Below are 23,841 nucleotides of genomic sequence, written 5' to 3' on the forward strand. Positions count from 1 at the left end.
GCTGCTGGCTGAGGCCACTTACACCACACCAGTGCCTGTGGCTTCTGGCTGAGGCGACTTACACCACACCAGGGCCTGTGGCTGCTGGCTGTGGCCAATTACACCACACCAGGGTCTGTGGCTCTTGCTCAGGCCACTTACACCACACCAGGGCCTGTGGCACTGGCTGAGGCCACTTACACCACACCAGGGCCTGTGGCTGCTGGCTGAGGCCACTTACACCACACCAGGGCCTGTGGCTGCTGGCTGAGGCCACCTACACCACACCAGGGCCTGTGGCTGCTGGCTGAGGCCACTTACACCACACCAGGGCCTGTGGCTGCTGGCTGAGGCCACCTACACCACACCAGGGCCTGTGGCTGCTGGCTGAGGCCAATTACACCACACCAGGGCCTGTGGCACTGGCTGAGGCCACTTACACCACACCAGGGCCTGTGGCTCTTGCTCAGGCCACTTACACCACACCAGGGCCTGTGGCACTGGCTGAGGCCACTTACACCACACCAGGGCCTGTGGCTGCTGGCTGAGGCCACCTACACCACACCAGGGCCTGTGGCTGCTGGCTGAGGCGACTTACACCACACCAGGGCCCTTTTGCTGCTGGCTGAGGCCACTTACACCTCACCAGTGCCTGTGGCTTCTGGCTGAGGCGACTTACACCACACCAGGGCCTGTGGCTGCTGGCTGAGGCCACTTACACCACACCAGGGCCTGTGGCTGCTGGCTGAGGCCACTTACACCACACCAGGGCGTGTGGCTGCTGGCTGAGGCCACCTACACCACACCAGGGCCTGTGGCTGCTGGCTGAGGCGACTTACACCACACCAGGGCCCTTTTGCTGCTGGCTGAGGCCACTTACACCACACCAGTGCCTGTGTCTTCTAGCTGAGGCGACTTACACCACACCAGGGCCTGTGGCTGCTGGCTGAGGCCAATTACACCACACCAGGGTCTGTGGCTCTTGCTCAGGCCACTTACACCACACCAGGGCCTGTGGCACTGGCTGAGGCCACTTACACCACACCAGGGCCTGTGGCTCTTGCTCAGGCCACTTACACCACACCAGGGCCTGTGGCACTGGCTGAGGCCACTTACACCACACCAGGGCCTGTGGCTGCTGGCTGAGGCCACTTACACCACACCAGGGCCTGTGGCTGCTGGCTGAGGCCACTTACACCACACCAGGGCCTGTGGCTGCTGGCTGAGGCCACCTACACCACACCAGGGCCTGTGGCTGCTGGCTGAGGCCACTTACACCACACCAGGGCCCTTTTGCTGCTGGCTGAGGCCACTTACACCACACCAGTGCCTGTGGCTTCTGGCTGAGGCGACTTACACCACACCAGGGCCTGTGGCTGCTGGCTGAGGCCACTTACACCACACCAAGGCCTGTTGCTCTTGCTCAGGCCACTCACATCACACCAGGCCCTGCGCTTCTGGCCGAGGCCATCTTCACCAAACCAGGCCCTGTGCTGCTTGCTGTGGCCATGTACAACACACCAGGCCCTGTGCTGGTTCCTGAGGCCATCTTCAACAATCCAGGGCCTGTGCTGTTGGATAAATGCCAAACTGAGCCTTTGGGTTAGGGTATTATGCAAACATGCAGGTATGGTTATAGGATTGTCTTCGTAACTTCAGGTACTTGCCACCTAATCACTTGAATCCATAAATTGAGACATTGTGCTGTCGCCAGCAGCTTACGGCCATACCACCCTGAGCACGCCCGACCTCGTCTGATCTCGGAAGCTAAGCAGGGCTGGGCTTGGTTAGTACTTGGATGGGAGACTGCCTGGGAATACCTGGTGCTGTAAGCCTTTCATTTTCATGTCATTGAACCGCTTTTGATCCAGAGAAGGGGTGTATTAAAAGACCAAAAGCAGCTGCCCATTAATGAGGGCACATTAACGACACTGCTTTTGGCTCTTTTCCAATGTCTTGTGCTGCTAGCTGATGCAACCTACACCACACAAGGGCCTGAGTGACCGGCTGGGGCCACTTACACCACATCAGGGCCTGTGGCTCTGGCTGAGGCCACTTACACCACACCAGGGCCTGTGGCTGCTGGCTGAGGCCACTTACACCACACCAGGGCCTGTGGCTGCTGGCTGAGGCCACCTACACCACACCAGGGAATTAGTTGCTATTGAGGCCAATTACACCACACCAGGGTCTGTGGCTCTTGCTCAGGCCACTTACACCACACCAGGGCCTGTGGCTCTTGCTCAGGCCACTTACACCACACCAGGGCCTGTGGCACTGGCTGAGGCCACTTACACCACACCAGGGCCTGTGGCTGCTGGCTGAGGCCACCTACACCACACCAGGGCCTGTGGCTGCTGGCTGAGGCCACTTACACCACACCAGGGCCCTTTTGCTGCTGGCTGAGGCCACTTACACCACACCAGTGCCTGTGGCTGCTGGCTGAGGCGACTTACACCACACCAGGGCCTGTGGCTGCTGGCTGAGGCCACTTACACCACACCAAGGCCTGTTGCTCTTGCTCAGGCCACTCACATCACACCAGGCCCTGCGCTTCTGGCCGAGGCCATCTTCACCAAACCAGGCCCTGTGCTGCTTGCTGTGGCCATGTACAACACACCAGGCCCTGTGCTGGTTCCTGAGGCCATCTTCAACAATCCAGGGCCTGTGCTGTTGGATAAATGCCAAACTGAGCCTTTGGGTTAGGGTATTATGCAAACATGCAGGTATGGTTATAGGATTGTCTTCGTAACTTCAGGTACTTGCCACCTAATCACTTGAATCCATAAATTGAGACATTGTGCTGGAGCCAGAAGCTTACGGCCATACCACCCTGAGCACGCCCGACCTCGTCTGATCTCGGAAGCTAAGCAGGGCTGGGCTTGGTTAGTACTTGGATGGGAGACTGCCTGGGAATACCTGGTGCTGTAAGCCTTTCATTTTCATGTCATTGAACCGCTTTTGATCCAGAGAAGGGGTGTATTAAAAGACCAAAAGCAGCTGCCCATTAATGAGGGCACATTAACGACACTGCTTTTGGCTCTTTTCCAATGTCTTGTGCTGCTAGCTGATGCAACCTACACCACACAAGGGCCTGAGTGACCGGCTGGGGCCACTTACACCACATCAGGGCCTGTGGCTCTGGCTGAGGCCACTTACACCACACCAGGGCCTGTGGCTGCTGGCTGAGGCCACTTACACCACACCAGGGCCTGTGGCTGCTGGCTGAGGCCACCTACACCACACCAGGGCCTGTGGCTGCTGGCTGAGGTGACTTACACCACACCAGGGCCTGTGGCTGCTGGCTGAGGCCACCTACACCACACCAGGGCATTAGTTGCTATTGAGGCCAATTACACCACACCAGGGCCTGTGGCTCTTGCTCAGGCCACTTACACCACACCAGGGCCTGTGGCACTGGCTGAGGCCACTTACACCACACCAGGGCCTGTGGCTGCTGGCTGAGGCCACTTACACCACACCAGGGCCTGTGGCTGCTGGCTGAGGCCACTTACACCACACCAGGGCCTGTGGCTGCTGGCTGAGGCCACCTACACCACACCAGTGCCTGTGGCTTCTGGCTGAGGCGACTTACACCACACCAGGGCCCTTTTGCTGCTGGCTGAGGCCACTTACACCACACCAGGGCCTGTGGCTGCTGGCTGAGGCCAATTACACCACACCAGGGTCTGTGGCTCTTGCTCAGGCCACTTACACCACACCAGGGCCTGTGGCACTGGCTGAGGCCACTTACACCACACCAGGGCCTGTGGCTGCTGGCTGAGGCCACTTACACCACACCAGGGCCTTTGGCTGCTGGCTGAGGCCACTTACACCACACCAGGGCCTTAGTTGCTATTGAGGCCACTTACACCACACCAGGGCCTGTGGCTGCTGGCTGAGGCCACCTACACCACACCAGGGCCTGTGGCTGCTGGCTGAGGCCACTTACACCACACCAGGGCCCTTTTGCTGCTGGCTGAGGCCACTTACACCACACCAGTGGCTGTGGATTCTGGCTGAGGCAACTTACACCACACCAGGGCCTGTGGCTGCTGGCTGAGGCCACTTACACCACACCAGGGCCTGTGGCTCTTGCTCAGGCCACTCACATTACACCAGGCCCTGCGCTTCTGGCCGAGGCCATCTTCACCAAACCAGGCCCTGTGGTTCTTGCTCAGGCCACTTACACCACACCAGGGCCTTATTTGCTATTGAGGCCACTTACACCACACCAGGGCCTGTGGCTCTGGCTTAGGCCACTTACACCACACCAGGGCCTGTGGCACTTGCTCAGGCCACTTACACCACACCAGGGCCTGTGGCTGCTGGCTGAGGCCACTTACACCACACCAGGGCCTGTGGCTCTTGCTCAGGCCACTTACACCACACCAGGGCCTGTGGCACTGGCTGAGGCCACTTAGACCACACCAGGGCCTGTGGCTGCTGGCTGAGGCCACTTACACCACACCAGGGCCTGTGGCTGCTGGCTGAGGCCACTTACACCAAACCAGGGCCTGTGGCTGCTTGCTGAGGCCATCTTCACCAAACCAGGCCCTGTGCTGCTTGCTGTGGCCATGTAAAACACACCAGGTCCTGTGGTGGTTCTTGAGGCCATCTTCAACAATCCAGGGCCTGTGCTGTTGGATAAATGCCAAACTGAGCCTTTGGGTTAGGGTATTATGCAAACATGCAGGTATGGTTATAGGATTGTCTTCGTAACTTCAGGTACTTGCCACCTAATCACTTGAATCCATAAATTGAGACATTGTGCTGGGGCCAGCAGCTTACGGCCATACCACCCTGAGCACGCCCGACCTCGTCTGATCTCGGAAGCTAAGCAGGGCTGGGCTTGGCTAGTACTTGGATGGGAGACTGCCTGGGAATACCTGGTGCTGTAAGCCTTTCATTTTCATGTCATTGAACCGCTTTTGATCCAGAGAAGGGGTGTATTAAAAGACCAAAAGCATCTGCCAATTAATGAGGGCACATTAACGACATTGCTTTTGGCTCTTTTCCAATGTCTTGTGCTGCTAGCTGATGCAACCTACACCACACAAGGGCCTGAGTGACCGGCTGGGGCCACTTACACCACATCAGGGCCTGTGGCTCTGGCTGAGGCCACTTACACCACACCAGGGCCCTTTTGCTGCTGGCTGAGGCCACTTACACCACACCAGTGCCTGTGTCTTCTAGCTGAGGCGACTTACACCACACCAGGGCCTGTGGCTGCTGGCTGAGGCCACTTACACCACACCAGGGCCTGTGGCTCTGGCTGAGGCCACTTACACCACACCAGGGCCTGTGGCTGCTGGCTGAGGCCACTTACACCACACCAGGGCCTGTGGCTGCTGGCTGAGGCCACCTACACCACACCAGGGCATTAGTTGCTATTGAGGCCAATTACACCACACCAGGGTCTGTGGCTCTTGCTCAGGCCACTTACACCACACCAGGGCCTGTGGCTCTTGCTCAGGCCACTTACACCACACCAGGGCCTGTGGCACTGGCTGAGGCCACTTACACCACACCAGGGCCTGTGGCTGCTGGCTGAGGCCACTTACACCACACCAGGGCCTGTGGCTGCTGGCTGAGGCCACCTACACCACACCAGGGCCCTTTTGCTGCTGGCTGAGGCCACTTACACCACACCAGTGCCTGTGGCTTCTGGCTGAGGCGACTTACACCACACCAGGGCCTGTGGCTGCTGGCTGAGGCCACTTACACCACACCAAGGCCTGTTGCTCTTGCTCAGGCCACTCACATCACACCAGGCCCTGCGCTTCTGGCCGAGGCCATCTTCACCAAACCAGGCCCTGTGCTGCTTGCTGTGGCCATGTACAACACACCAGGCCCTGTGCTGGTCCCTGAGGCCATCTTCAACAATCCAGGGCCTGTGCTGTTGGATAAATGCCAAACTGAGCCTTTGGGTTAGGGTATTATGCAAACATGCAGGTATGGTTATAGGATTGTCTTCGTAACTTCAGGTACTTGCCACCTAATCACTTGAATCCATAAATTGAGACATTGTGCTGGAGCCAGCAGCTTACGGCCATACCACCCTGAGCACGCCCGACCTCGTCTGATCTCGGAAGCTAAGCAGGGCCGGGCTTGGTTAGTACTTGGATGGGAGACTGCCTGGGAATACCTGCTGCTGTAAGCCTTTCCTTTTCATGTCATTGAACCGCTTTTGATCCAGAGAAGGGGTGTATTAAAAGACCAAAAGCAGCTGCCCATTAATGAGGGCACATTAACGACACTGCTTTTGGCTCTTTTCCAATGTCTTGTGCTGCTAGCTGATGCAACCTACACCACACAAGGGCCTGAGTGACCGGCTGGGGCCACTTACACCACATCAGGGCCTGTGGCTCTGGCTGAGGCCACTTACACCACACCAGGGCCTGTGGTTGCTGGCTGAGGCCACTTACACCACACCAGGGCCTGTGGCTGCTGGCTGAGGCCACCTACACCACACCAGGGCATTAGTTGCTATTGAGGCCAATTACACCACACCAGGGTCTGTGGCTCTTGCTCAGGCCACTTACACCACACCAGGGCCTGTGGCACTTGCTCAGGCCACTTACACCACACCAGGGCCTGTGGCACTGGCTGAGGCCACTTACACCACACCAGGGCCTGTGGCTGCTGGCTGAGGCCACTTACACCACACCAGGGCCTGTGGCTGCTGGCTGAGGCCACCTACACCACACCAGGGCCTGTGGCTGCTGGCTGAGGCCACTTACACCACACCAGGGCCCTTTTGCTGCTGGCTGAGGCCACTTACACCACACCAGTGCCTGTGGCTTCTGGCTGAGGCGACTTACACCACACCAGGGCCTGTGGCTGCTGGCTGAGGCCACTTACACCACACCAAGGCCTGTGGCTCTTGCTCAGGCCACTCACATCACACCAGGCCCTGCGCTTCTGGCCGAGGCCATCTTCACCAAACCAGGCCCTGTGCTGCTTGCTGTGGCCATGTACAACACACCAGGCCCTGTGCTGGTTCCTGAGGCCATCTTCAACAATCCAGGGCCTGTGCTGTTGGATAAATGCCAAACTGAGCCTTTGGGTTAGGGTATTATGCAAACATGCAGGTATGGTTATAGGATTGTCTTCGTAACTTCAGGTACTTGCCACCTAATCACTTGAATCCATAAATTGAGACATTGTGCTGGAGCCAGCAGCTTACGGCCATACCACCCTGAGCACGCCCGACTTCGTCTGATCTCGGAAGCTAAGCAGGGCTGGGCTTGGTTAGTACTTGGATGGGAGACTGCCTGGGAATACCTGGTGCTGTAAGCCTTTCATTTTCATGTCATTGAACCGCTTTTGATCCAGAGAAGGGGTGTATTAAAAGACCAAAAGCAGCTGCCCATTAATGAGGGCACATTAACGACACTGCTTTTGGCTCTTTTCCAATGTCTTGTGCTGCTAGCTGATGCAACCTACACCACACAAGGGCCTGAGTGACCGGCTGGGGCCACTTACACCACATCAGGGCCTGTGGCTCTGGCTGAGGCCACTTACACCACACCAGGGCCTGTGGCTGCTGGCTGAGGCCACCTACACCACACCAGGGCATTAGTTGCTATTGAGGCCAATTACACCACACCAGGGTCTGTGGCTCTTGCTCAGGCCACTTACACCACACCAGGGCCTGTGGCACTTGCTCAGGCCACTTACACCACACCAGGGCCTGTGGCACTGGCTGAGGCCACTTACACCACACCAGGGCCTGTGGCTGCTGGCTGAGGCCACTTACACCACACCAGGGCCTGTGGCTGCTGGCTGAGGCCACCTACACCACACCAGGGCCTGTGGCTGCTGGCTGAGGCCACTTACACCACACCAGGGCCCTTTTGCTGCTGGCTGAGGCCACTTACACCACACCAGGGCCCTTTTGCTGCTGGCTGAGGCCACTTACACCACACCAGTGCCTGTGGCTTCTGGCTGAGGCGACTTACACCACACCAGGGCCTGTGGCTGCTGGCTGAGGCCACTTACACCACACCAAGGCCTGTTGCTCTTGCTCAGGCCACTCACATCACACCAGGCCCTGCGCTTCTGGCCGAGGCCATCTTCACCAAACCAGGCCCTGTGCTGCTTGCTGTGGCCATGTACAACACACCAGGCCCTGTGCTGGTTCCTGAGGCCATCTTCAACAATCCAGGGCCTGTGCTGTTGGATAAATGCCAAACTGAGCCTTTGGGTTAGGGTATTATGCAAACATGCAGGTATGGTTATAGGATTGTCTTCGTAACTTCAGGTACTTGCCACCTAATCACTTGAATCCATAAATTGAGACATTGTGCTGTCGCCAGCAGCTTACGGCCATACCACCCTGAGCACGCCCGACCTCGTCTGATCTCGGAAGCTAAGCAGGGCTGGGCTTGGTTAGTACTTGGATGGGAGACTGCCTGGGAATACCTGGTGCTGTAAGCCTTTCATTTTCATGTCATTGAACCGCTTTTGATCCAGAGAAGGGGTGTATTAAAAGACCAAAAGCAGCTGCCCATTAATGAGGGCACATTAACGACACTGCTTTTGGCTCTTTTCCAATGTCTTGTGCTGCTAGCTGATGCAACCTACACCACACAAGGGCCTGAGTGACCGGCTGGGGCCACTTACACCACATCAGGGCCTGTGGCTCTGGCTGAGGCCACTTACACCACACCAGGGCCCTTTTGCTGCTGGCTGAGGCCACTTACACCACACCAGTGCCTGTGTCTTCTAGCTGAGGCGACTTACACCACACCAGGGCCTGTGGCTGCTGGCTGAGGCCACTTACACCACACCAGGGCCTGTGGCTCTGGCTGAGGCCACTTACACCACACCAGGGCCTGTGGCTGCTGGCTGAGGCCACTTACACCACACCAGGGCCTGTGGCTGCTGGCTGAGGCCACCTACACCACACCAGGGCATTAGTTGCTATTGAGGCCAATTACACCACACCAGGGTCTGTGGCTCTTGCTCAGGCCACTTACACCACACCAGGGCCTGTGGCTCTTGCTCAGGCCACTTACACCACACCAGGGCCTGTGGCACTGGCTGAGGCCACTTACACCACACCAGGGCCTGTGGCTGCTGGCTGAGGCCACTTACACCACACCAGGGCCTGTGGCTGCTGGCTGAGGCCACCTACACCACACCAGGGCCCTTTTGCTGCTGGCTGAGGCCACTTACACCACACCAGTGCCTGTGGCTTCTGGCTGAGGCGACTTACACCACACCAGGGCCTGTGGCTGCTGGCTGAGGCCACTTACACCACACCAAGGCCTGTTGCTCTTGCTCAGGCCACTCACATCACACCAGGCCCTGCGCTTCTGGCCGAGGCCATCTTCACCAAACCAGGCCCTGTGCTGCTTGCTGTGGCCATGTACAACACACCAGGCCCTGTGCTGGTCCCTGAGGCCATCTTCAACAATCCAGGGCCTGTGCTGTTGGATAAATGCCAAACTGAGCCTTTGGGTTAGGGTATTATGCAAACATGCAGGTATGGTTATAGGATTGTCTTCGTAACTTCAGGTACTTGCCACCTAATCACTTGAATCCATAAATTGAGACATTGTGCTGGAGCCAGCAGCTTACGGCCATACCACCCTGAGCACGCCCGACCTCGTCTGATCTCGGAAGCTAAGCAGGGCTGGGCTTGGTTAGTACTTGGATGGGAGACTGCCTGGGAATACCTGCTGCTGTAAGCCTTTCCTTTTCATGTCATTGAACCGCTTTTGATCCAGAGAAGGGGTGTATTAAAAGACCAAAAGCAGCTGCCCATTAATGAGGGCACATTAACGACACTGCTTTTGGCTCTTTTCCAATGTCTTGTGCTGCTAGCTGATGCAACCTACACCACACAAGGGCCTGAGTGACCGGCTGGGGCCACTTACACCACATCAGGGCCTGTGGCTCTGGCTGAGGCCACTTACACCACACCAGGGCCTGTGGTTGCTGGCTGAGGCCACTTACACCACACCAGGGCCTGTGGCTGCTGGCTGAGGCCACCTACACCACACCAGGGCATTAGTTGCTATTGAGGCCAATTACACCACACCAGGGTCTGTGGCTCTTGCTCAGGCCACTTACACCACACCAGGGCCTGTGGCACTTGCTCAGGCCACTTACACCACACCAGGGCCTGTGGCACTGGCTGAGGCCACTTACACCACACCAGGGCCTGTGGCTGCTGGCTGAGGCCACTTACACCACACCAGGGCCTGTGGCTGCTGGCTGAGGCCACCTACACCACACCAGGGCCTGTGGCTGCTGGCTGAGGCCACTTACACCACACCAGGGCCCTTTTGCTGCTGGCTGAGGCCACTTACACCACACCAGTGCCTGTGGCTTCTGGCTGAGGCGACTTACACCACACCAGGGCCTGTGGCTGCTGGCTGAGGCCACTTACACCACACCAAGGCCTGTGGCTCTTGCTCAGGCCACTCACATCACACCAGGCCCTGCGCTTCTGGCCGAGGCCATCTTCACCAAACCAGGCCCTGTGCTGCTTGCTGTGGCCATGTACAACACACCAGGCCCTGTGCTGGTTCCTGAGGCCATCTTCAACAATCCAGGGCCTGTGCTGTTGGATAAATGCCAAACTGAGCCTTTGGGTTAGGGTATTATGCAAACATGCAGGTATGGTTATAGGATTGTCTTCGTAACTTCAGGTACTTGCCACCTAATCACTTGAATCCATAAATTGAGACATTGTGCTGGAGCCAGCAGCTTACGGCCATACCACCCTGAGCACGCCCGACTTCGTCTGATCTCGGAAGCTAAGCAGGGCTGGGCTTGGTTAGTACTTGGATGGGAGACTGCCTGGGAATACCTGGTGCTGTAAGCCTTTCATTTTCATGTCATTGAACCGCTTTTGATCCAGAGAAGGGGTGTATTAAAAGACCAAAAGCAGCTGCCCATTAATGAGGGCACATTAACGACACTGCTTTTGGCTCTTTTCCAATGTCTTGTGCTGCTAGCTGATGCAACCTACACCACACAAGGGCCTGAGTGACCGGCTGGGGCCACTTACACCACATCAGGGCCTGTGGCTCTGGCTGAGGCCACTTACACCACACCAGGGCCTGTGGCTGCTGGCTGAGGCCACCTACACCACACCAGGGCATTAGTTGCTATTGAGGCCAATTACACCACACCAGGGTCTGTGGCTCTTGCTCAGGCCACTTACACCACACCAGGGCCTGTGGCACTTGCTCAGGCCACTTACACCACACCAGGGCCTGTGGCACTGGCTGAGGCCACTTACACCACACCAGGGCCTGTGGCTGCTGGCTGAGGCCACTTACACCACACCAGGGCCTGTGGCTGCTGGCTGAGGCCACCTACACCACACCAGGGCCTGTGGCTGCTGGCTGAGGCCACTTACACCACACCAGGGCCCTTTTGCTGCTGGCTGAGGCCACTTACACCACACCAGGGCCCTTTTGCTGCTGGCTGAGGCCACTTACACCACACCAGTGCCTGTGGCTTCTGGCTGAGGCGACTTACACCACACCAGGGCCTGTGGCTGCTGGCTGAGGCCACTTACACCACACCAAGGCCTGTTGCTCTTGCTCAGGCCACTCACATCACACCAGGCCCTGCGCTTCTGGCCGAGGCCATCTTCACCAAACCAGGCCCTGTGCTGCTTGCTGTGGCCATGTACAACACACCAGGCCCTGTGCTGGTTCCTGAGGCCATCTTCAACAATCCAGGGCCTGTGCTGTTGGATAAATGCCAAACTGAGCCTTTGGGTTAGGGTATTATGCAAACATGCAGGTATGGTTATAGGATTGTCTTCGTAACTTCAGGTACTTGCCACCTAATCACTTGAATCCATAAATTGAGACATTGTGCTGTCGCCAGCAGCTTACGGCCATACCACCCTGAGCACGCCCGACCTCGTCTGATCTCGGAAGCTAAGCAGGGCTGGGCTTGGTTAGTACTTGGATGGGAGACTGCCTGGGAATACCTGGTGCTGTAAGCCTTTCATTTTCATGTCATTGAACCGCTTTTGATCCAGAGAAGGGGTGTATTAAAAGACCAAAAGCAGCTGCCCATTAATGAGGGCACATTAACGACACTGCTTTTGGCTCTTTTCCAATGTCTTGTGCTGCTAGCTGATGCAACCTACACCACACAAGGGCCTGAGTGACCGGCTGGGGCCACTTACACCACATCAGGGCCTGTGGCTCTGGCTGAGGCCACTTACACCACACCAGGGCCTGTGGCTGCTGGCTGAGGCCACTTACACCACACCAGGGCCTGTGGCTGCTGGCTGAGGCCACCTACACCACACCAGGGAATTAGTTGCTATTGAGGCCAATTACACCACACCAGGGTCTGTGGCTCTTGCTCAGGCCACTTACACCACACCAGGGCCTGTGGCTCTTGCTCAGGCCACTTACACCACACCAGGGCCTGTGGCACTGGCTGAGGCCACTTACACCACACCAGGGCCTGTGGCTGCTGGCTGAGGCCACCTACACCACACCAGGGCCTGTGGCTGCTGGCTGAGGCCACTTACACCACACCAGGGCCCTTTTGCTGCTGGCTGAGGCCACTTACACCACACCAGTGCCTGTGGCTGCTGGCTGAGGCGACTTACACCACACCAGGGCCTGTGGCTGCTGGCTGAGGCCACTTACACCACACCAAGGCCTGTTGCTCTTGCTCAGGCCACTCACATCACACCAGGCCCTGCGCTTCTGGCCGAGGCCATCTTCACCAAACCAGGCCCTGTGCTGCTTGCTGTGGCCATGTACAACACACCAGGCCCTGTGCTGGTTCCTGAGGCCATCTTCAACAATCCAGGGCCTGTGCTGTTGGATAAATGCCAAACTGAGCCTTTGGGTTAGGGTATTATGCAAACATGCAGGTATGGTTATAGGATTGTCTTCGTAACTTCAGGTACTTGCCACCTAATCACTTGAATCCATAAATTGAGACATTGTGCTGGAGCCAGAAGCTTACGGCCATACCACCCTGAGCACGCCCGACCTCGTCTGATCTCGGAAGCTAAGCAGGGCTGGGCTTGGTTAGTACTTGGATGGGAGACTGCCTGGGAATACCTGGTGCTGTAAGCCTTTCATTTTCATGTCATTGAACCGCTTTTGATCCAGAGAAGGGGTGTATTAAAAGACCAAAAGCAGCTGCCCATTAATGAGGGCACATTAACGACACTGCTTTTGGCTCTTTTCCAATGTCTTGTGCTGCTAGCTGATGCAACCTACACCACACAAGGGCCTGAGTGACCGGCTGGGGCCACTTACACCACATCAGGGCCTGTGGCTCTGGCTGAGGCCACTTACACCACACCAGGGCCTGTGGCTGCTGGCTGAGGCCACTTACACCACACCAGGGCCTGTGGCTGCTGGCTGAGGCCACCTACACCACACCAGGGCCTGTGGCTGCTGGCTGAGGTGACTTACACCACACCAGGGCCTGTGGCTGCTGGCTGAGGCCACCTACACCACACCAGGGCATTAGTTGCTATTGAGGCCAATTACACCACACCAGGGCCTGTGGCTCTTGCTCAGGCCACTTACACCACACCAGGGCCTGTGGCACTGGCTGAGGCCACTTACACCACACCAGGGCCTGTGGCTGCTGGCTGAGGCCACTTACACCACACCAGGGCCTGTGGCTGCTGGCTGAGGCCACTTACACCACACCAGGGCCTGTGGCTGCTGGCTGAGGCCACCTACACCACACCAGGGCCTGTGGCTGCTGGCTGAGGCGACTTACACCACACCAGGGCCCTTTTGCTGCTGGCTGAGGCCACTTACACCACACCAGGGCCTGTGGCTGCTGGCTGAGGCCAATTACACCACACCAGGGTCTGTGGCTCTTGCTCAGGCCACTTACACCACACCAGGGCCTGTGGCACTGGCTGAGGCCACTTACACCACACCAGGGCCTGTGGCTGCTGGCTGAGGCCACTTACACCACACCAGGGCCTTTGGCTGCTGGCTGAGGCCACTTACACCACACCAGGGCCTTAGTTGCTATTGAGGCCACTTACACCACACCAGGGCCTGTGGCTGCTGGCTGAGGCCACCTACACCACACCAGGGCCTGTGGCTGCTGGCTGAGGCCACTTACACCACACCAGGGCCCTTTTGCTGCTGGCTGAGGCCACTTACACCACACCAGTGGCTGTGGATTCTGGCTGAGGCAACTTACACCACACCAGGGCCTGTGGCTGCTGGCTGAGGCCACTTACACCACACCAGGGCCTGTGGCTCTTGCTCAGGCCACTCACATTACACCAGGCCCTGCGCTTCTGGCCGAGGCCATCTTCACCAAACCAGGCCCTGTGGTTCTTGCTCAGGCCACTTACACCACACCAGGGCCTTATTTGCTATTGAGGCCACTTACACCACACCAGGGCCTGTGGCTCTGGCTTAGGCCACTTACACCACACCAGGGCCTGTGGCACTTGCTCAGGCCACTTACACCACACCAGGGCCTGTGGCTGCTGGCTGAGGCCACTTACACCACACCAGGGCCTGTGGCTCTTGCTCAGGCCACTTACACCACACCAGGGCCTGTGGCACTGGCTGAGGCCACTTAGACCACACCAGGGCCTGTGGCTGCTGGCTGAGGCCACTTACACCACACCAGGGCCTGTGGCTGCTGGCTGAGGCCACTTACACCAAACCAGGGCCTGTGGCTGCTTGCTGAGGCCATCTTCACCAAACCAGGCCCTGTGCTGCTTGCTGTGGCCATGTAAAACACACCAGGTCCTGTGGTGGTTCTTGAGGCCATCTTCAACAATCCAGGGCCTGTGCTGTTGGATAAATGCCAAACTGAGCCTTTGGGTTAGGGTATTATGCAAACATGCAGGTATGGTTATAGGATTGTCTTCGTAACTTCAGGTACTTGCCACCTAATCACTTGAATCCATAAATTGAGACATTGTGCTGGGGCCAGCAGCTTACGGCCATACCACCCTGAGCACGCCCGACCTCGTCTGATCTCGGAAGCTAAGCAGGGCTGGGCTTGGCTAGTACTTGGATGGGAGACTGCCTGGGAATACCTGGTGCTGTAAGCCTTTCATTTTCATGTCATTGAACCGCTTTTGATCCAGAGAAGGGGTGTATTAAAAGACCAAAAGCATCTGCCAATTAATGAGGGCACATTAACGACATTGCTTTTGGCTCTTTTCCAATGTCTTGTGCTGCTAGCTGATGCAACCTACACCACACAAGGGCCTGAGTGACCGGCTGGGGCCACTTACACCACATCAGGGCCTGTGGCTCTGGCTGAGGCCACTTACACCACACCAGGGCCCTTTTGCTGCTGGCTGAGGCCACTTACACCACACCAGTGCCTGTGTCTTCTAGCTGAGGCGACTTACACCACACCAGGGCCTGTGGCTGCTGGCTGAGGCCACTTACACCACACCAGGGCCTGTGGCTCTGGCTGAGGCCACTTACACCACACCAGGGCCTGTGGCTGCTGGCTGAGGCCACTTACACCACACCAGGGCCTGTGGCTGCTGGCTGAGGCCACCTACACCACACCAGGGCATTAGTTGCTATTGAGGCCAATTACACCACACCAGGGTCTGTGGCTCTTGCTCAGGCCACTTACACCACACCAGGGCCTGTGGCTCTTGCTCAGGCCACTTACACCACACCAGGGCCTGTGGCACTGGCTGAGGCCACTTACACCACACCAGGGCCTGTGGCTGCTGGCTGAGGCCACTTACACCACACCAGGGCCTGTGGCTGCTGGCTGAGGCCACCTACACCACACCAGGGCCCTTTTGCTGCTGGCTGAGGCCACTTACACCACACCAGTGCCTGTGGCTTCTGGCTGAGGCGACTTACACCACACCAGGGCCTGTGGCTGCTGGCTGAGGCCACTTACACCACACCAAGGCCTGTTGCTCTTGCTCAGGCCACTCACATCACACCAGGCCCTGCGCTTCTGGCCGAGGCCATCTTCACCAAACCAGGCCCTGTGCTGCTTGCTGTGGCCATGTACAACACACCAGGCCCTGTGCTGGTCCCTGAGGCCATCTTCAACAATCCAGGGCCTGTGCTGTTGGATAAATGCCAAACTGAGCCTTTGGGTTAGGGTATTATGCAAACATGCAGGTATGGTTATAGGATTGTCTTCGTAACTTCAGGTACTTGCCACCTAATCACTTGAATCCATAAATTGAGACATTGTGCTGGAGCCAGCAGCTTACGGCCATACCACCCTGAGCACGCCCGACCTCGTCTGATCTCGGAAGCTAAGCAGGGCTGGGCTTGGTTAGTACTTGGATGGGAGACTGCCTGGGAATACCTGCTGCTGTAAGCCTTTCCTTTTCATGTCATTGAACCGCTTTTGATCCAGAGAAGGGGTGTATTAAAAGACCAAAAGCAGCTGCCCATTAATGAGGGCACATTAACGACACTGCTTTTGGCTCTTTTCCAATGTCTTGTGCTGCTAGCTGATGCAACCTACACCACACAAGGGCCTGAGTGACCGGCTGGGGCCACTTACACCACATCAGGGCCTGTGGCTCTGGCTGAGGCCACTTACACCACACCAGGGCCTGTGGCTGCTGGCTGAGGCCACTTACACCACACCAGGGCCTGTGGCTGCTGGCTGAGGCCACCTACACCACACCAGGGCATTAGTTGCTATTGAGGCCAATTACACCACACCAGGGTCTGTGGCTCTTGCTCAGGCCACTTACACCACACCAGGGCCTGTGGCACTTGCTCAGGCCACTTACACCACACCAGGGCCTGTGGCACTGGCTGAGGCCACTTACACCACACCAGGGCCTGTGGCTGCTGGCTGAGGCCACTTACACCACACCAGGGCCTGTGGCTGCTGGCTGAGGCCACCTACACCACACCAGGGCCTGTGGCTGCTGGCTGAGGCCACTTACACCACACCAGGGCCCTTTTGCTGCTGGCTGAGGCCACTTACACCACACCAGTGCCTGTGGCTTCTGGCTGAGGCGACTTACACCACACCAGGGCCTGTGGCTGCTGGCTGAGGCCACTTACACCACACCAAGGCCTGTGGCTCTTGCTCAGGCCACTCACATCACACCAGGCCCTGCGCTTCTGGCCGAGGCCATCTTCACCAAACCAGGCCCTGTGCTGCTTGCTGTGGCCACTTACACCACACCAGGGCCTGTGGCTGCTGGCTGAGGCGACTTACACCACACCAGGGCCCTTTTGCTGCTGGCTGAGGCCACTTACACCACACCAGTGCCTGTGGCTTCTGGCTGAGGCCACTTACACCACACCAGGGCCTGTGGCTGCTGGCTGAGGCCAATTACACCACACCAGGGTCTGTGGCTCTTGCTCAGGCCACTTACACCACACCAGGGCCTGTGGCACTGGCTGAGGCCACTTACACCACACCAGGGCCTGTGGCTGCTGGCTGAGGCCACTTACACCACACCAGGGCCTGTGGCTGCTGGCTGAGGCCACTTACACCACACCAGGGCCTGTGGCTGCTGGCTGAGGCCACCTACACCACACCAAGGCCTGTGGCTGCTGGCTGAGGCCACTTACACCACACCAGGGCCCTTTTGCTGCTGGCTGAGGCCACTTACACCACACCAGTGCCTGTGGCTGCTGGCTGAGGCGACTTACACCACACCAGGGCCTGTGGCTGCTGGCTGAGGCCACTTACACCACACCAAGGCCTGTTGCTCTTGCTCAGGCCACTCACATCACACCAGGCCCTGCGCTTCTGGCCGAGGCCATCTTCACCAAACCAGGCCCTGTGCTGCTTGCTGTGGCCACTTACACCACACCAGGGCCTGTGGCTGCTGGCTGAGGCCACCTACACCACACCAGGGCCTGTGGCTGCTGGCTGAGGCGACTTAAACCACACCAGGCCCCTTTGCTGCTGGCTGAGGCCACTTACACCACACCAGTGCCTGTGGCTTCTGGCTGAGGCGACTTACACCACACCAGGGCCTGTGGCTGCTGGCTGAGGCCAATTACACCACACCAGGGTCTGTGGCTCTTGCTCAGGCCACTTACACCACACCAGGGCCTGTGGCACTGGCTGAGGCCACTTACACCACACCAGGGCCTGTGGCTGCTGGCTGAGGCCAATTACACCACACCAGGGCCTGTGGCTGCTGGCTGAGGCCACCTACACCACACCAGGGCCTGTGGCTGCTGGCTGAGGCCACTTACACCACACCAGGGCCCTTTTGCTGCTGGCTGAGGCCACTTACACCACACCAGTGCCTGTGGCTTCTGGCTGAGGCGACTTACACCACACCAGGGCCTGTGGCTGCTGGCTGAGGCCACTTACACCACACCAAGGCCTGTGGCTCTTGCTCAGGCCACTCACATCACACCAGGCCCTGCGCTTCTGGCCGAGGCCATCTTCACCAAACCAGGCCCTGTGCTGCTTGCTGTGGCCACTTACACCACACCAGGGCCTGTGGCTGCTGGCTGAGGCGACTTACACCACACCAGGGCCCTTTTGCTGCTGGCTGAGGCCACTTACACCACACCAGTGCCTGTGGCTTCTGGCTGAGGCCACTTACACCACACCAGGGCCTGTGGCTGCTGGCTGAGGCCAATTACACCACACCAGGGTCTGTGGCTCTTGCTCAGGCCACTTACACCACACCAGGGCCTGTGGCACTGGCTGAGGCCACTTACACCACACCAGGGCCTGTGGCTGCTGGCTGAGGCCACTTACACCACACCAGGGCCTGTGGCTGCTGGCTGAGGCCACTTACACCACACCAGGGCCTGTGGCTGCTGGCTGAGGCCACCTACACCACACCAAGGCCTGTGGCTGCTGGCTGAGGCCACTTACACCACACCAGGGCCCTTTTGCTGCTGGCTGAGGCCACTTACACCACACCAGTGCCTGTGGCTGCTGGCTGAGGCGACTTACACCACACCAGGGCCTGTGGCTGCTGGCTGAGGCCACTTACACCACACCAAGGCCTGTTGCTCTTGCTCAGGCCACTCACATCACACCAGGCCCTGCGCTTCTGGCCGAGGCCATCTTCACCAAACCAGGCCCTGTGCTGCTTGCTGTGGCCACTTACACCACACCAGGGCCTGTGGCACTGGCTGAGGCCACTTACACCACACCAGGGCCTGTGGCTGCTGGCTGAGGCCACTTACACCACACCAGGGCCTGTGGCTGCTGGCTGAGGCCACTTACACCACACCAGGGCCTGTGGCTGCTGGCTGAGGCCACCTACACCACACCAAGGCCTGTGGCTGCTGGCTGAGGCCACTTACACCACACCAGGGCCCTTTTGCTGCTGGCTGAGGCCACTTACACCACACCAGTGCCTGTGGCTGCTGGCTGAGGCGACTTACACCACACCAGGGCCTGTGGCTGCTGGCTGAGGCCACTTACACCACACCAAGGCCTGTTGCTCTTGCTCAGGCCACTCACATCACACCAGGCCCTGCGCTTCTGGCCGAGGCCATCTTCACCAAACCAGGCCCTGTGCTGCTTGCTGTGGCCACTTACACCACACCAGGGCCTGTGGCTGCTGGCTGAGGCCACCTACACCACACCAGGGCCTGTGGCTGCTGGCTGAGGCGACTTAAACCACACCAGGCCCCTTTGCTGCTGGCTGAGGCCACTTACACCACACCAGTGCCTGTGGCTTCTGGCTGAGGCGACTTACACCACACCAGGGCCTGTGGCTGCTGGCTGAGGCCAATTACACCACACCAGGGTCTGTGGCTCTTGCTCAGGCCACTTACACCACACCAGGGCCTGTGGCACTGGCTGAGGCCACTTACACCACACCAGGGCCTGTGGCTGCTGGCTGAGGCCAATTACACCACACCAGGGCCTGTGGCTGCTGGCTGAGGCCACCTACACCACACCAGGGCCTGTGGCTGCTGGCTGAGGCCACTTACACCACACCAGGGCCCTTTTGCTGCTGGCTGAGGCCACTTACACCACACCAGTGCCTGTGGCTTCTGGCTGAGGCGACTTACACCACACCAGGGCCTGTGGCTGCTGGCTGAGGCCACTTACACCACACCAAGGCCTGTTGCTCTTGCTCAGGCCACTCACATCACACCAGGCCCTGCGCTTCTGGCCGAGGCCATCTTCACCAAACCAGGCCCTGTGCTGCTTGCTGTGGCCATGTACAACACACCAGGCCCTGTGCTGGTCCCTGAGGCCATCTTCAACAATCCAGGGCCTGTGCTGTTGGATAAATGCCAAACTGAGCCTTTGTTTAGGGTATTATGCAAACATGCAGGTATGGTTATAGGATTGTCTTCGTAACTTCAGGTACTTGCCACCTAATCACTTGAATCCATAAATTGAGACATTGTGCTGGAGCCAGCAGCTTACGGCCATACCACCCTGAGCACGCCCGACCTCGTCTGATCTCGGAAGCTAAGCAGGGCTGGGCTTGGTTAGTACTTGGATGGGAGACTGCCTGGGAATACCTGGTGCTGTAAGCCTTTCATTTTCATGTCATTGAACCGCTTTTGATCCAGAGAAGGGGTGTATTAAAAGACCAAAAGCAGCTGCCCATTAATGAGGGCACATTAACGACACTGCTTTTGGCTCTTTTCCAATGTCTTGTGCTGCTAGCTGATGCAACCTACACCACACAAGGGCCTGAGTGACCGGCTGGGGCCACTTACACCACATCAGGGCCTGTGGCTCTGGCTGAGGCCACTTACACCACACCAGGGCCTGTGGCTGCTGGCTGAGGCCACTTACACCACACCAGGGCCTGTGGCTGCTGGCTGAGGCCACCTACACCACACCAGGGCCTGTGGCTGCTGGCTGAGGCCAATTACACCACACCAGGGCCTGTGGCACTGGCTGAGGCCACTTACACCACACCAGGGCCTGTGGCTCTTGCTCAGGCCACTTACACCACACCAGGGCCTGTGGCACTGGCTGAGGCCACTTACACCACACCAGGGCCTGTGGCTGCTGGCTGAGGCCACTTACACCACACCAGGGCCTGTGGCTGCTGGCTGAGGCCACTTACACCACACCAGGGCCTGTGGCTGCTGGCTGAGGCCACCTACACCACACCAGGGCCTGTGGCTGCTGGCTGAGGCCACTTACACCACACCAGGGCCCTTTTGCTGCTGGCTGAGGCCACTTACACCACACCAGTGCCTGTGGCTTCTGGCTGAGGCGACTTACACCACACCAGGGCCTGTGGCTGCTGGCTGAGGCCACTTACACCACACCAAGGCCTGTTGCTCTTACTCAGGCCACTCACATCACACCAGGCCCTGCGCTTCTGGCCGAGGCCATCTTCACCAAACCAGGCCCTGTGCTGCTTGCTGTGGCCATGTACAACACACCAGGCCCTGTGCTGGTTCCTGAGGCCATCTTCAACAATCCAGGGCCTGTGCTGTTGGATAAATGCCAAACTGAGCCTTTGGGTTAGGGTATTATGCAAACATGCAGGTATGGTTATAGGATTGTCTTCGTAACTTCAGGTACTTGCCACCTAATCACTTGAATCCATAAATTGAGACATTGTGCTGGAGCCAGCAGCTTACGGCCATACCACCCTGAGCACGCCCGACCTCGTCTGATCTCGGAAGCTAAGCAGGGCTGGGCTTGGTTAGTACTTGGATGGGAGACTGCCTGGGAATACCTGGTGCTGTAAGCCTTTCATTTTCATGTCATTGAACCGCTTTTGATCCAGAGAAGGGGTGTATTAAAAGACCAAAAGCAGCTGCCCATTAATGAGGGCACATTAACGACACTGCTTTTGGCTCTTTTCCAATGTCTTGTGCTGCTAGCTGATGCAACCTACACCACACAAGGGCCTGAGTGACCGGCTGGGGCCACTTACACCACACCAGGGCCTGTGGCTCTTGCTCAGGCCACTTACACCACACCAGGGCCTGTGGCACTGGCTGAGGCCACTTACACCACACCAGGGCCTGTGGCTGCTGGCTGAGGCCACCTACACCACACCAGGGCCTGTGGCTGCTGGCTGAGGCCACCTACACCACACCAGGGAATTAGTTGCTATTGAGGCCAATTACACCACACCAGGGTCTGTGGCTCTTGCTCAGGCCACTTACACCACACCAGGGCCTGTGGCTCTTGCTCAGGCCACTTACACCACACCAGGGCCTGTGGCACTGGCTGAGGCCACTTACACCACACCAGGGCCTGTGGCTGCTGGCTGAGGCCACCTACACCACACCAGGGCCTGTGGCTGCTGGCTGAGGCCACTTACACCACACCAGGGCCCTTTTGCTGCTGGCTGAGGCCACTTACACCACACCAGTGCCTGTGGCTGCTGGCTGAGGCGACTTACACCACACCAGGGCCTGTGGCTGCTGGCTGAGGCCACTTACACCACACCAAGGCCTGTTGCTCTTGCTCAGGCCACTCACATCACACCAGGCCCTGCGCTTCTGGCCGAGGCCATCTTCACCAAACCAGGCCCTGTGCTGCTTGCTGTGGCCATGTACAACACACCAGGCCCTGTGCTGGTTCCTGAGGCCATCTTCAACAATCCAGGGCCTGTGCTGTTGGATAAATGCCAAACTGAGCCTTTGGGTTAGGGTATTATGCAAACATGCAGGTATGGTTATAGGATTGTCTTCGTAACTTCAGGTACTTGCCACCTAATCACTTGAATCCATAAATTGAGACATTGTGCTGGAGCCAGAAGCTTACGGCCATACCACCCTGAGCACGCCCGACCTCGTCTGATCTCGGAAGCTAAGCAGGGCTGGGCTTGGTTAGTACTTGGATGGGAGACTGCCTGGGAATACCTGGTGCTGTAAGCCTTTCCTTTTCATGTCATTGAACCGCTTTTGATCCAGAGAAGGGGTGTATTAAAAGACCAAAAGCAGCTGCCCATTAATGAGGGCACATTAACGACACTGCTTTTGGCTCTTTTCCAATGTCTTGTGCTGCTAGCTGATGCAACCTACACCACACAAGGGCCTGAGTGACCGGCTGGGGCCACTTACACCACATCAGGGCCTGTGGCTCTGGCTGAGGCCACTTACACCACACCAGGGCCTGTGGCTGCTGGCTGAGGCCACTTACACCACACCAGGGCCTGTGGCTGCTGGCTGAGGCCACCTACACCACACCAGGGCATTAGTTGCTATTGAGGCCAATTACACCACACCAGGGCCTGTGGCACTTGCTCAGGCCACTTACACCACACCAGGGCCTGTGGCACTTGCTCAGGCCACTTACACCACACCAGGGCCTGTGGCACTGGCTGAGGCCACTTACACCACACCAGGGTCTGTGGCTCTTGCTCAGGCCACTTACACCACACCAGGGCCTGTGGCACTTGCTCAGGCCACTTACACCACACCAGGGCCTGTGGCACTGGCTGAGGCCACTTACACCACACCAGGGCCTGTGGCTGCTGGCTGAGGCCACTTACACCACACCAGGGCCTGTGGCTGCTGGCTGAGGCCACCTACACCACACCAGGGCCTGTGGCTGCTGGCTGAGGCCACTTACACCACACCAGGGCCCTTTTGCTGCTGGCTGAGGCCACTTACACCACACCAGTGCCTGTGGCTTCTGGCTGAGGCGACTTACACCACACCAGGGCCTGTGGCTGCTGGCTGAGGCCACTTACACCACACCAAGGCCTGTGGCTCTTGCTCAGGCCACTCACATCACACCAGGCCCTGCGCTTCTGGCCGAGGCCATCTTCACCAAACCAGGCCCTGTGCTGCTTGCTGTGGCCACTTACACCACACCAGGGCCTGTGGCTGCTGGCTGAGGCGACTTAAACCACACCAGGGCCCTTTTGCTGCTGGCTGAGGCCACTTACACCACACCAGTGCCTGTGGCTTCTGGCTGAGGCGACTTACACCACACCAGGGCCTGTGGCTGCTGGCTGTGGCCAATTACACCACACCAGGGTCTGTG

At 58.2% G+C, this 23,841-nt stretch overlaps 12 non-coding genes and 3 pseudogenes across 12 annotated transcripts; all 15 read left to right on the top strand.

Annotated features, from left to right (window-relative positions):
• Window positions 1-1,695: 1,695 nt before the first annotated feature.
• Window positions 1,696-1,814, top strand: LOC146676054 (5S ribosomal RNA). The gene has a single exon (XR_014911081.1). It is a non-coding gene; the product is annotated as a 5S ribosomal RNA (ribosomal RNA).
• Window positions 1,815-2,794: 980 nt separating this feature from the next.
• On the top strand, window positions 2,795-2,913 carry LOC146676055 (5S ribosomal RNA). The gene has a single exon (XR_014911082.1). It is a non-coding gene; the product is annotated as a 5S ribosomal RNA (ribosomal RNA).
• Window positions 2,914-4,764: 1,851 nt separating this feature from the next.
• On the top strand, window positions 4,765-4,883 carry LOC146676056 (5S ribosomal RNA). The gene has a single exon (XR_014910720.1). It is a non-coding gene; the product is annotated as a 5S ribosomal RNA (ribosomal RNA).
• A 1,140-nt stretch (window positions 4,884-6,023) lies between these two features.
• Window positions 6,024-6,142, top strand: LOC146676057 (5S ribosomal RNA; annotated as a pseudogene).
• Window positions 6,143-7,162: 1,020 nt separating this feature from the next.
• On the top strand, window positions 7,163-7,281 carry LOC146676058 (5S ribosomal RNA). The gene has a single exon (XR_014910820.1). It is a non-coding gene; the product is annotated as a 5S ribosomal RNA (ribosomal RNA).
• Window positions 7,282-8,302: 1,021 nt separating this feature from the next.
• LOC146676059 (5S ribosomal RNA) lies at window positions 8,303-8,421 on the top strand. Its single transcript, XR_014911083.1, has one exon. It is a non-coding gene; the product is annotated as a 5S ribosomal RNA (ribosomal RNA).
• A 1,140-nt stretch (window positions 8,422-9,561) lies between these two features.
• On the top strand, window positions 9,562-9,680 carry LOC146676060 (5S ribosomal RNA; annotated as a pseudogene).
• Window positions 9,681-10,700: 1,020 nt separating this feature from the next.
• On the top strand, window positions 10,701-10,819 carry LOC146676061 (5S ribosomal RNA). Its single transcript, XR_014910821.1, has one exon. It is a non-coding gene; the product is annotated as a 5S ribosomal RNA (ribosomal RNA).
• Window positions 10,820-11,840: 1,021 nt separating this feature from the next.
• On the top strand, window positions 11,841-11,959 carry LOC146676062 (5S ribosomal RNA). The gene has a single exon (XR_014911084.1). It is a non-coding gene; the product is annotated as a 5S ribosomal RNA (ribosomal RNA).
• A 980-nt stretch (window positions 11,960-12,939) lies between these two features.
• LOC146676063 (5S ribosomal RNA) lies at window positions 12,940-13,058 on the top strand. Its single transcript, XR_014911085.1, has one exon. It is a non-coding gene; the product is annotated as a 5S ribosomal RNA (ribosomal RNA).
• A 1,851-nt stretch (window positions 13,059-14,909) lies between these two features.
• Window positions 14,910-15,028, top strand: LOC146676064 (5S ribosomal RNA). Its single transcript, XR_014910721.1, has one exon. It is a non-coding gene; the product is annotated as a 5S ribosomal RNA (ribosomal RNA).
• A 1,140-nt stretch (window positions 15,029-16,168) lies between these two features.
• LOC146676065 (5S ribosomal RNA) lies at window positions 16,169-16,287 on the top strand (annotated as a pseudogene).
• A 4,002-nt stretch (window positions 16,288-20,289) lies between these two features.
• Window positions 20,290-20,408, top strand: LOC146676066 (5S ribosomal RNA). The gene has a single exon (XR_014911087.1). It is a non-coding gene; the product is annotated as a 5S ribosomal RNA (ribosomal RNA).
• A 1,062-nt stretch (window positions 20,409-21,470) lies between these two features.
• On the top strand, window positions 21,471-21,589 carry LOC146676067 (5S ribosomal RNA). The gene has a single exon (XR_014911088.1). It is a non-coding gene; the product is annotated as a 5S ribosomal RNA (ribosomal RNA).
• A 1,019-nt stretch (window positions 21,590-22,608) lies between these two features.
• Window positions 22,609-22,727, top strand: LOC146676068 (5S ribosomal RNA). The gene has a single exon (XR_014911089.1). It is a non-coding gene; the product is annotated as a 5S ribosomal RNA (ribosomal RNA).
• The last annotated feature ends 1,114 nt before the right edge of the window (window positions 22,728-23,841 follow it).

Source organism: Rhamphochromis longiceps, linkage group LG3 (genome assembly GCF_057381845.1).
Source record: "Rhamphochromis longiceps isolate RC_006_pf linkage group LG3, R_longiceps_female_GT1.1, whole genome shotgun sequence".
Classification (NCBI taxonomy): Eukaryota; Metazoa; Chordata; class Actinopteri; order Cichliformes; family Cichlidae; genus Rhamphochromis; species Rhamphochromis longiceps.